The sequence below is a fragment of the Orbicella faveolata genome, unplaced genomic scaffold (assembly GCF_042242905.1).
Source record: "Orbicella faveolata isolate gen_17 unplaced genomic scaffold, um_ofav_v1 contig_26, whole genome shotgun sequence".
Lineage (NCBI taxonomy): Eukaryota > Metazoa > Cnidaria > Anthozoa > Scleractinia > Merulinidae > Orbicella > Orbicella faveolata.
Genome location: NW_028301554.1, coordinates 4,425,202 through 4,438,087, shown reverse-complemented (window position 1 = coordinate 4,438,087; position 12,886 = coordinate 4,425,202). Strand labels below are relative to the sequence as shown.

Genomic DNA, 12,886 nt, shown 5'->3' with positions numbered 1-12,886 from the left:
TGAAAAGTGAAAACTAAGAAACGTTCCGGTGTTTCCCGAAATTTCAAGATAAAAAAGATCATACCACGCATGTGTTTGGTGGTATGAGAGGTGGGTTTTAAATAATTACAGCGATGAATACGGGATGAAACTATCTCTGGGGAAACATTATTTGCACTCATCGTCAAGCGAGAAGCGGGTTCGACGCTTTAAAAGTTAATGGCGGGAACAGCAAATTGCACTTCCTCTGTGAACTTTACAGTTTCACCACACTGATATCTCTCAGCTACGCCTTTTAGCTCCAGGAGCACGAAGTACGCCTCCAGAGCCAGCCGTGTAAAATAAAACTGTTCGGATTTTACTGCTCGCTATCCAAAGTGCCCCTCCCGCCACCCCCCTCCTCCCCCGGCAAGGCAACCTGTTACGTACGGAAGTAAATTGTTTAGTTTGATGAAAGAGGGATCCCAGCTGATATGTGCAAATTAACCAAAGAAACAATTTCTATTAAGGCGACTTACATGTGCTTTGCTATGTTCATTCTTTTCTAAATGCAGACAAGAAAGCGGTCCAACAGCTTTTAAATTAATTATTCCATTTTGTTGTGGACTCTTGATGGTAGATTCGAGTTTCAATTTCAAATCATGAAAGAATAACGTGTTCTTACAACAAGTGAGACAACTTGAGAGGAACTGATATTGCTCGATTTTCTTCATTTACATTTCAAGATATTTAAGTCTGTGTTTTTACTGTTCACATCAGTAACTACATAATATAGTTTCCACGTTGTAATCCATGGCATTCTTCTTCCTTTCTTTTGCAACAGATCGGCGAATTAAAAACAAAACAGCTTCGGGCTTACGATTTATTTAATCTTCGCTTCGTGATTTTATGAACACCTAAACTACATATTATTGTCAACCGAGAAGGCAAACAATTCCAGTTTCTAGCTACTTAGCAAAGCAGAGTTCCCTTTGAAAAGTGAAAACCACGAATTGAACATTCGGGTGTTCCCCGTAATTTTGAGAAAGCAGATGTTGTTATCACGCATACGTATGGCTGAATGCGGGAAGGCCTTCAAATAAAGCGGGATACGGGATGAAACTACATCACAGATTACTGCTAGCTGAGGATTTTATGCGGGACCTTCGCGTCTTAACCAATATGCCATGTAATTATTTCAAGAGGTTTTCGTGATTTCCCGAATGAGAAGGATATATTTTAAAAGTGTTATCAGCAGAAGCCGAAATTATACATTGTTTGAAACAAAACAACGACTAACTTACCGTTGCACAGCCTTCCGTCCTCCTCACGAAAAACTTGAGAGCCGGGACATCTACGTGTTACTGTTGATAATTTTGTTGATCGCATAAATTAATGATCTATCTGTAAAGCCATTTCAGTTTCACAGTATCTGACGTCACAAGCGGAACAACGAAAGAGATTTCTTTTTCTGTGTTCGAATAATTAAAAAAAAAAAAAAAAAAAAAAAGAAAACGGTTGAAATAATTTCGCCTTGACCAATGCATACTTTTGTTAATGAAGCTTTCAAATTTCAGAATGTTAAATGACAATTCGCTTTAGAAACGGCTCATCTCGCAGTCCTTTGCGGGACGGTTACTTAGAACAAGAGTGTGAGATAGTTTTCAAAGTGGCTCATCTCACATACTCGGAAGATCGTAAACTTATTATATGTGTCAGTCACTACATCAAATGGTTTTCACGATTTGATCAATGCTATCCTTCTCCATTTCAATTGTAACAGGATACCACATAAAGCCACAAAATAAGAGATAAGTTGTACTTACCACTGTGATGTTCGCATTAAAAAGGGTCGAAAGTGAAAACTACGGAACACTCGACGCCTTTCCTGAAATTCCGAGGAAAGGGATGACATATTACGCAGGTTTTTGGATGAATTCTGGATGGGCTTAATTTCGAGGCGGGATACGAAATGAAACTTCTTCATCAAAGCATATATGCACTGCGCAATTAGGATACCCACGATTTGAAAATTAATGGCGGTAAACTGATTAAAAAATATATAGCAAATCGCGATTTTTTAAGTAGGGGTATTGATTGATCCCATTCAGTTTAAAAGTACTTGCAAAATTTCGCCTTTGCTCGAATTGCTCGCAAAAATTAGATGAGTGCTCGCTTGCTCGTGCTCGAAAACGTTTTACAGCTGCTCGCATGCTCGGGTTCTTGTTAAAATTCTCTGCCGTGTAGCGCAGGCATAATTTGCATCTTGGAGCCAAAATTGACGCTGGAAACAATGTTTCCAGTTTTATGAAACTGGCAAACGCTGGGAAGACATGCGCGCGCTATGAATGCTTCTGGAAACATCTATTCTGGAAACATGCTTCTTCGTTTAATCATAAAAATTACAATTTCTTCCAGTGCGATTGGTTTAAACAACTCCTATTTTCCACTAATTCACTTGCCAAATTGTTATCGGACAGTTTGTTACTAGACAGTTTGTTATTTAACAGTTCAATAAGCCAACCGCATTCAAAGTTGTAGTTTAAATCAACCAATCACATTCAAAGTTGTAGTTACGAGCGTGCGTGGGTGCGCGCGTTTGCTTTTGTGTTTTTGGCGCCTAATTGCCGGTAGCAGGTGCGGTGGCCTTAGAATGTTTTCATCTCCATTGTAGGCATTTTAATGCAAATTTTCCCTTTCTTTCATAACTTGGCTTTTCTTCTTTTCTCGGAAATTGTAATTTTTTTTTATGATTAAATGGTAATAAGACTTCTTGTCGTCCAATTCGGTCTGTAATCATACTCGTGATAAACAAATCGGACTCCCGCTGCACGGTCGTCCGATTTTGTTATCACTCTTATGATAACAGACCGAGTTGGACTCCACTCAGTCCTATTACCATAACTGACGTTCACGCGCCTAAGAATTCTTCACGAAAGGCACCCGCAAAGGTAGAAAGTAACTTCGAGACACGAGGACATGAGGAATATTACTATTACTAATCGACGTTCAGAGCTTTTAAGATCTGTATGGCTGTCATTGGCTAGACCCTATAAGCCTCCAAATGAATTTTCATTGCGTTGAATCTTTTTCAGTCAATCAGCTTGAAACCAGTTTGCCGACCATGGAATCCGAAACTCGGAATGCGTGTTGGATTACTTGCTGCAAAACAATGTTTCCTTCTAATAAAGGAGAGATTCCGGTTCGCGGAAACTTTACGAAGTGCTCATTGCTCACCATTTGTAGTTTCTAAAGTGCTCGCAAAACTAAACGCACTGCTTGCATGCTCGCAAAGGCCCTGATTCGATCCTCCTGTTAGTGAACCCCACGGTGTCACTAAAAGGATCTGTAAGAAGTGGATATTAGCTCACGGAGCAAAACAGATGTCTCGAGAGGCCGCCTACGAAAAAATTCTCCTGATTTGTTACTTGATATTCTCAGAATCTCCCTCCTCCCAGCAGGGTATCGCAATACGCATGATTTTCACCTGTCTAGTTTTATGTGTGGTCGACACCTGAGTTATCAGTCGAACAAAACCGAAAGAAGTTTGTTTAATGCTGCTAATAAATCAAGCTACATAAGAAACAACGAATTCAAGACTAATTTTATCGGTGCGTAATGCTACCTTTACAAAACATCCGAAAACCAATTTTTTCTTTGTTCTTCCGTACAGCGAGGCCAGTGTTTATAGAGCATCTGTTTGTGGCCGAAAGAAACTTCCGTTGAGAATAGATTAACGTTCTACTTGGGGCTGAAGGTGAACAGTTTCTTTATCAAAAGGTGCGTTCTTGATTCACTGCGGTCTATTCTCAACTCTGAATGTGGAAAATTCAAAACCCCGGTTGGAAGGGACACGTAGCATTTGCTAAGGCAGGTCACTAATAAACTGCTAGCAGATTAGTGCTGGCAAGCGGATTTGATTTGGGGCCTCCTTTCTTAATCACTAAGTTATATAATTATATGAGAAGGTTTTGGCGATATCCCGCATAAGCAAAATGGGTATGGTAATTGTTATTAGTCGAACTTGAAATTAAACATTGTTATAACATACCGCGCGCGCTAGTTCTACCTAATTCCTATTGAGCCATCATGAACAAAATCTTTATGTACGCACGGCCGTGCTCAATAAAATGGCGTGTGCAGTTTCATTTCAGCTGCGAAATTTCCGTCGAGTTTAATGCGAGTTCCTTTTGGTTAAGTTTCGGCAATGTGAAGATTATTCTAAACACTCCAAACCGTACTTCGAGCCTTTGACTTTTGCCGAGCTAAAATGTTTACATAAACTTGAGTATTTTGAATTTGTTTGTCTACATTTTCATTGAATATTTTTCACTTTGTTTGCGTACATTTTCATTATAAGCGAATTTTTCGTTGACAATTTTAGAAACCAGGTTAAGCGTTTTCGTTCAACTGATCGTGGCGCGTTAGGATCCTAATGACCTTTGTTTTCCTTCACCGTGCATTGTGAAAACTTTGTAGTTAATCACAAATAAAACATGTTTTAGCGCCCAATATGTTGTCGCCATGTTATAAAAGAGTTGGTTCATGCTTTTAGCTGTGCGTATATCGAATTATGGATGCGCTTGGAAAGTTTAGAGAGCACCCAAGAAGTTAGAGTTGCTCTCGGCTATCGCCTCGAGCAACTCTTACGCTTCTTTCGTGTTCTCCAAACTTCCCGCGTGCGTCCATAACTCGATATACGCACGCTAAGCATGAACCAATTCTTTGTTTTAAACAAATTAAAATATCGACTAACTTACCATTGCACAGTAGTAGCTAGTAGTCTATGTTTAGCCGTCTGCTCTGCTCCAGAAAAACTGCAGAGGATCGCTCGTATTAATTAACATTAATAAGGCCGTTTATGACATTTACAAAAATAGCCGACCACTCACACAATAATATCTTCTTGACCAATGGGTGTTTACTTTTATACACTTTCACACTCGAATTTCCTAGTACTAACTTTAAATCTTACTTCATAGTTACGTAAATATCAAGAATTCCCGTTGAGGTTTCTGAAGACAACTCTCAAGACTTTATCACCTCGACCTATAAAATCCAAACCACTTCGTTCTGAACAGTTTCCAAACGTGACACCGTGAGCCGCAAACGGTTGATCAACCAATCAATCATGATTAAGGTTTTTAGGACCACCGTCAAGCTAAAAACGAGAAACTGAAATTCCCCTTGTTACCAAAGGAAAACAAATCTTAGCTGTGTAACATCATTTCGTATCTTCATTCTTTGCTAAATAAGGAGAAGAAAGCGGTCGAATAGCTTTTAAGGACAAATTTTATTTTGTTTGTAGATTCCTTGACAGAAAATAGTTTGACATAGAAAGAGAAAAGTGCTTTAAAGACAAATAAGACAGCGTAGGAAAATTGATAATTCTTGGCGCTGTGTAACTCTTCATTAGCATATTCAGTTAGACCCGAGAGATTTTCATTTCAACAATTGTTGGACGAGGTTGTGCAAAATATCGTGATTTGTCAGTGGCGAGCAGATCAATTACCTGCCGAAGCCAAATGGAGGCTGTGACGTTTATTATTCTTCAACTATTTTTCGCAATACGCACGGTTTTGAAAATTGGGGAATATTACTCGGAGTTTCCCCAGTTTTAGCTGGGGAATATTCAGTCACGTAAATCATTTGGAGTAATTGTGCGACAGCGAAAACGTTTGATGGATCATGATTTTCGATAACCAAGTTCAGCCTCTTCATCAAAACGAGGCATGATTCACAACCATTCATATGAAAATGAGTTTATTTTGCATGTGAATGAAATCTCATTTTCATATGAAAGGATGGACATCAAGACTCGCTTTAAGAAAGAGGCTAAAGGTAATTCGAAAATGGCCTACATTATTGTTTTATCTCTTCGATCACCAAGTTTGTTTTCATATTTAAGTCAATCTCTGGCAGCTCATGGAAGCAATCTGCCAGTTTTTCAACCGAGAGCCTGGTTACAATTACGCATAAGTAACTGAAATATTATTTGCAGCAAAACACATTTAGACGGTATTACGCATGAACAGACCATTATTTTTAGGTAGTTATTTGCAGGTCACGTGGTGGGCTTTCGGCCAATGAAAAGGAAGAAAAAATGCATGGAATGATAATAAATGTAGTTTGCACGATTTAACAGATGACATTCTTCCTCATTTCTATCGCAACAAAATCACATCATAGAACCAAACAGTTAATCTTCGCTTTGTGATTCAATGAATTGTCCAGAAAAATAGAGGTAAGAAGTATTGCAACATGTAATGGCTTTTCAAAGAATTGCCTAAACTCAGTGATTGTTAATGAAGTAACATGAGGAATCCAGACTGACAGGAGGCACACCAGTTGGCTATTTACAAGCGCGGCCAAGGAGTTGAATATGGGACTAGAAAAAAAAATACACCAGTCAATGTTTCTTCTTGTCAGAGGTTACTGATGTATTTACCTCGAAGCGCGCTTTGGAAGCCTGGGTAGGGATAAATGGAAGGCGTGTGGTGCATGACGTGCCCTCCTTCCTATGATCCCCTCCAGAGCGTCTAAAAAAGTGAACTAGTGATTTGTCATCTGGTTTAAAGTCCTAAAACATCAAGTTATAATTAAACCTTATCAAGGTCTTAGTTTACCTTTGGTGAAAGTCTCTTTCATTGCCCTGAACTTTTCTGATTTGACCGTCGGTAAAAGCCAAAATTAAAGAACAACACTAAAAAGAGAAAATGCCCCGTAAATCTAGAAAAAAAATTCAATTGATATTAAATGCACGTCTTTTAATCAGTTCAAAGGACCTCTGTACAATGCCCGTACTTGCTAGCGAAACATGAATAGTGTAAACTCTCGCATTAGCTACTTTATTTACAACTCTATTTAGTTACGTATTATTTATAAGTTATTCCTTATCACCTACTCGACTAACTTACTACTTAACCGATTTCACTGGTTTGGTTGCCAACTCGAAAGCGTCCGCTTCCTTGGCCCTACAGACTTCTTTTTGTTTTGTTTGTTTTTCTGTCTGTTTGTTATTTAATACGACAAATTATTGTAATTGAAACAATTGTGAGAACCTGAACTTGCACTTGAAGCTACTTAAACACTAAAAAATGAAGTCAAAGCTCTGTGCCCTGGTCGTACGGCGCATCATAGTCAATGATACTTCGAGAAAAAAAATCAGTTTCTCTAACTATCATCAACTGTCATTTACATGATCAACCGGTGCGAAGAAGTTTGCGATAATTATAATCGACGATAGCCTACTTTAAGCTCCCTCTAGCTACTGCCATGCTTCTGCCGCGTACATCACTAACAGATAGTCCTAGATAAACTTAGAGCCTTTGTATATGGAAAAAAAAATTGTTTGACAGTTTCTAAATAGCAGAGAACCGTTTACATGAGAAATCTTGGGTGACCCTGGGTAGAGAACAAGTTGCTTTGAAGGCAGGGAGCTTGTAGACACCACCCCTACCAGGGATACATTGGGGCTTAAAGAGCATGAGCAAACTCGAGATCTGGGGTTCCTGAGCTTTTGATATAACCGGTAAAGGATAGGAGGGGGAGGGCTAACCCTCCTAAGGAGAAATATATCCTGAGTTGCTACTGACTAATGAAAACTGACTGATCATTTACTACTACTTTCGTTACTTATTAACCAGTCTTGTCATGGAGTTACCCCTTGGTAAAATTAAATCCTCTCTTTGATTCAAACTGTGTCTGTATTCAGGGGACAGCTGGGTGGTATCTTGAATTTCAATGTCAGACCCTGGGTATGATCCTGGTGCAAAGCAAGCCTGCAAAAGTAGAAGCATAGAGAATCACTGTATCTCTGACTGAGATATGCTCACCAAATAAAACGATTTACTTCTTCATTTAAAACAGATTAAAGGTTTTCTCAACATAACCAAGGTATTAAATCTCTTCTTTCTTTAAGAAAGCAGATTTTTGTTTTGCTCGACAGGAGTACGCATTGGACCAGCTTTAGCAAAATAACATGGTATGTTATTAGTGGTAGCTCTGTGTAGATGTTTAGCAAACCCAAGTGTCTGCCTCAGTGCTAGAAAAATTTCGCAAAGTGATTGCCTACACAGACATTCAGAGTGCGCCTCCAGTAGTTTTGTGAGCTTTTGTGCGTTTTTATAGCTCAAAGGTAAAATTGAAAAAAGGCCGATAAATCACTTTTAACGACATTATATGTTAAGTAGAGCATCAGCTAGATCACGCTTAAACACTTATACTGCACACTCTAATAAATAAAAAAATAAATAAAAACAATCTTTAAAGAGGAAGCGCCCGTCACGTAAATACGTGGTTTTCAGGGAGGTCCTCTATAAAATAAAAAGTATTAAAATCTAAAATAAGAAACACAAATATCACAGATCTAAAATATAAAATATACAATAATTAAAACTACTAAAACTACCAAAACTACCTATTGTCCTAAAAAACTAATTATAAATAATTATAATTCATAATGTGAATTATTTTATAACATATTTATATGCTTGCTGGATCATGTAAATCAGGTATCATTGCCAAATGTCAATGTAGAACGCTACAGATGGCCAGAAAAGTCTTAATATCAAAGAGGTCTGAAACCCATTATGTTGCCATGGTAACAAAATCTTATGTTCATAATGTGAAGCACCTATTTTAAAAACTTGAATATCTCTGGAACGATAAGAAATAATTAAAAATAGTAAACACAGTTTTTCTTTTCGCACAGACTACATGTCTATGTTTCAAGCTGGTTTAAATAGGAAAGATGCGATTTTCGTCATAATACCTCTGTAAGGAAACTTACTCTTATTTTCCAAAGTCAAAAGTCACGTTATCTCCAATCAGCATAAATGGTGCCCACTCGGAAACCCTGTCAAAGCCGTTACCTCTCATCCACTTCATGGCCTGGGGAAGAGATTCACTGGCACTCTCACCACGAACAAGATGCTCGTAGAATTAAAGCATCAGCTGCTCTGTTGCTTCGTCACTTATGGCCCATAGAGCCACCAAAACGGACCGTGCACCAGATCCTAAGAGCGGTCGAGCGATTCCAACGACTCCTTCGGCTCTAATTTTCCCACATGCACTATGACAGCAGCTAAGTACCACCATCTTAGCACGCAATTCAACTTGTGCAATGTCGACATCCTCAAAAAGTAATCTTCTTCTTCTGGAGTCCTGTCAGAAGGGCCTATCGGAGAAAGGGCAATTTCTCCTCGGTCAGCATTACCGTGGGCTGCAAAATCTATCAGACTCACTGAATGCAACCTGTCAAGTACCGCCTGCTTTGTGGCCTTCTCTCCTAGCAAAGGTTGAACACCTAACAGTCGTCCAATCATGGCTGCTTCATTTCTTGCCCATCGTAACCTACAAAAGGGCATTTTCTCTCCTTTGTAACGCACAGTACCGACAGCTGGATCCCCCACTATGAGAGCACCAGTCTGACTGTGATAGTCTGCAGGACTGTCCTGAATGAGCTTGAGAGTCGTCAAAGAAGGAACAATGCGGATTCTAAATTTCTCTGCTAAATACCTCCTGCCTTCATCTGTTAACGCTGGAAATGGAACTTGGTTTAATCAGCGATCAGGAACAACAATGAGCTCGCTCTCCTCAAGTACATCAGCTACAGGACTGATTAACATTCTGTATTACAAAGAAAAGCTCGATTCGTAGTTTCCACTTTCTTCATCGTCTTCCTCTATAAGTCTCAATGCTGCTAGGCTCTGAACGTCATTTAAAGATCGATCTTCGCAATCTTCCTCGGGTACAATACCAAAGCTTCGAAAGCTTGTAGCGAAGAAATCATGTAACTTGCCAACTAGTCCGGCACCAACTAGTTTCTCATCTACTGTTGTTGTTCGGAAATAAATGCTTCCACTTCTCTTGAGAACCCAGAAAAACAGAACATGATCATGATAAGAAATGTACAGACAAGAAGAGTTGCTTTCTTTTTTCATAATATTTTCAATACCAATCCACGATTGCGGATCAGCTGTGATGTGGCTTTTAACAGAATACTGAGTTGCCATCAAGTCTGCTAATGCTCTAGCCCGTGCCAGCTCTAAAACATAAAGGGCATGGTTCGGCTTTGCCCAAAAACAAAGAAACGCACTAAGATTCCGGTAGGGAAAATCGCGAACGTCTGAGGACGATACCTAAAAATGGTCGTTGCCCCTTAAAAAACTTCATAAAGATTCGCTTTTATTCATACTCAGAAGCAAACAATCAAACGCTTCCTGGATCTTAGACTGGGATAACTTCACCACAGTAAGAAGACAAAGAATTTGAAACTCTTTGTCTAAGTCCTTGATTTCTCGAGTAATTAAGAGTGCCTTTTCAATATAATCTTCAGCCGCGACATATTCACTAACCGATTGATAAAATGCTGCTAAGTTTCCGTAATCTGCTGCTTCTCCCTCTTTGTCACCGATTTCTATGCTCATGGCAAGTGCTTTTTCAAGATATTCTTTAGGCTTGTCATATTCACCAAGAGATGTAAACACAGTTCCTAAGTTTCGGTACAAGCTGGCTTCTCCATCTTTGTCGCCGATTTGTATTTTGATGGCAAGTGCTTTCTCAAGATATTCTTTCGCCTTGTCATATTCTCCAAGAGATTTAAACACAGTTCCTAGGTTTCCGTACAAGCTGGCTTCTCCATCTTTGTCACAGATTTGTATTTTGATGGCAAGTGCTTTCTCAAGATATTCTTTCGCCTTGTCATATTCACCAAGAGATGTAAACACAGTTCCTAAGTTTCCGTACGAGCTGGCTTCTCCCTTTTTGTCACCGATTTGTATTGTGATGGCAAGTGCTTTCTCAAGATATTCTTTAGCCTTGTCATAGTCACCAAGGGATCTAAACACAGTTCCTAAGTTTCCGTACGAGGTGGCTTCTCCATTTTTGTCACTTATTTTTAATCTGATGGCAAGGGCTTTCTTAAGATATCCTTTAGCTTGGTCGTAGTCACCGAGATAATAAGAAATAACTCCAACCATTTCATCGATGTATGCTTCATTCTTTTTGTCTCCCACTTCTTTCGTGATAGGAATCGCTTTCTCATAAAGTTCTCTTGCTTCTAGGTATTTATACTGCTGTAGATATATGTTGGCCAGTTTTACCGTCAGATTCCCTTCCTTGTCTTTTTTACCACACTCGCGGTAAATGTCAAGAAGTTTCCTGCCGTAGATTAGTGGTTTTGTATGATCAGGGATAAGACAGTACGCCCTGAAGATTGTTTCATAGATACCAATATGGAGTGAATTGAAAATTACTCCCCTCGTTTTAATTTTAGCACTTTATTATTTATGAAGATCAAACATTCCTTGGAGACCTCAATGCCTTTTAGAGCACGACCAGTGTTGACAAGGAAAGTAGCAACAGCCAAGCCAATAAAGATGGCTTGTAAAATGTCATCTATATTGTTCATCGCGTCCTCCTATATGTACCCTAATAAAAATAAAACAAATCGAGCTTTTTAGTTATTTAGAGTAATAATATTCTGTCGAACGTCCTCTCACCTACAATCATGGACAAAAGTCTTGGGACAAATTTGCATTTTTGGCGCTTTTGTGCACACGCAAGACACGAGTGCAACTTCACCTGCCTACCTCTCGACCTCCAGGTCCCTCTTCCCCGCTCCCCAATCTTGAAAACTACTACCTGCAATTTATTTTGATTTTTAACATTGTATTGGGTGGTAAAGGGGGGGGGGGGGGGGGGGGACGGTAACGCGTTTACAAAAGCCGGAAGCAGCGATTGTTTTTGAACTTCAGTAGTGAAGCAAATACAATTTGTTCAATTACATAAGTGTTCGAAGGACTTTTATCTACGATTGAAGATGCAGGTGTCTAAGTGGTTACTAGAGAATCTAAAAGTGGGGTAACCCTGATTTGGACTAGTATTTTGCCTGTACAAATAGTGCTGATCCAAAAGCGAAAACAACGATGAAAGGACGAGTCCGTTAGCTGGGTGCTGTTATTGTTTTGCAGTGTCTCCAAGCCCTGATAAAACGCAGAACGCGAGTCTTTAAATGGCTTCCCAATCACGCCCCATCTGTTGGGTTCGGTCACACAAGCGTCATTAAGTACGGATAGTTCATGACGTCAGAGTTATTCATACCGACAGAAGTGAGTCCGTTTTCGTTTGTAAGCGTTCAATTTTTTATTCTTGTTTGTTTTTTTTTTCTTTCCTCGGGAGTCACTGTTAAGGTTTAGGCCGCTTACAAATCTTTTCTCTAACTTCTCATTTTTGTTTCGTTTCCTCAGAAAATTAAAATGTCATGCAGGTAGAAATAATTGGCGACTTAAATGCTCCTAAGTCTTAATGAAACGATGTATTCTAGAGAAACGAAGACATCTGTTTCCGTGCTTGATTTAAACGGGATTAAGATCACAACTACGGCGACATAATTTTGGTCAATCAGAACACTTGTCAGGAATAACAATCCCGCCCATTTTCTGTAGCTGTTTGCAGGAAAAGAACACGCACTTGGTGCGTTTGGACGATGCTACAGATACGATATATTGTGGAAGGTAACTAATTCATCATATTGTAATTTAATTAACGTTGGTATTTCGCAAAATAGGCACACTATGGCTTTTTTATGAGGTTTTCTTCATATCGTAGGTGTCGACATTTTCCAGATTTAGTTGAATTTTATCGAATTTTCCGCCACAATTCCAGTAGCTTTACTTCTTAGAGCGCGCTTTTAAAAATAAGAAAATTTGCATTTCGACATACCACGGCATTTCAAGAGCTGGTTTCCATGAAAACACTGATAGCATTTGTATTTTAGCTTCATAATATTCAAGCGAAAGTGGAGAAATAATTCCACAACTGTCGTCGGGCGTCCTTTTTGAAAAGAAACATATACTGCGTCACTGACAACGAAACGTAGGGTGCCGCATCCATTCGAATCAAGGACTGCCCAACACAGAAATGG

At 39.2% G+C, this 12,886-nt stretch overlaps 1 pseudogene; it reads right to left on the bottom strand.

The window, feature by feature from the left end:
* Nucleotides 1-11,395, bottom strand: part of LOC149107735 (uncharacterized) — a 190,004-nt pseudogene extending 178,609 nt beyond the window's left edge.
* Between the last annotated feature and the right edge of the window lie 1,491 nt (nt 11,396-12,886).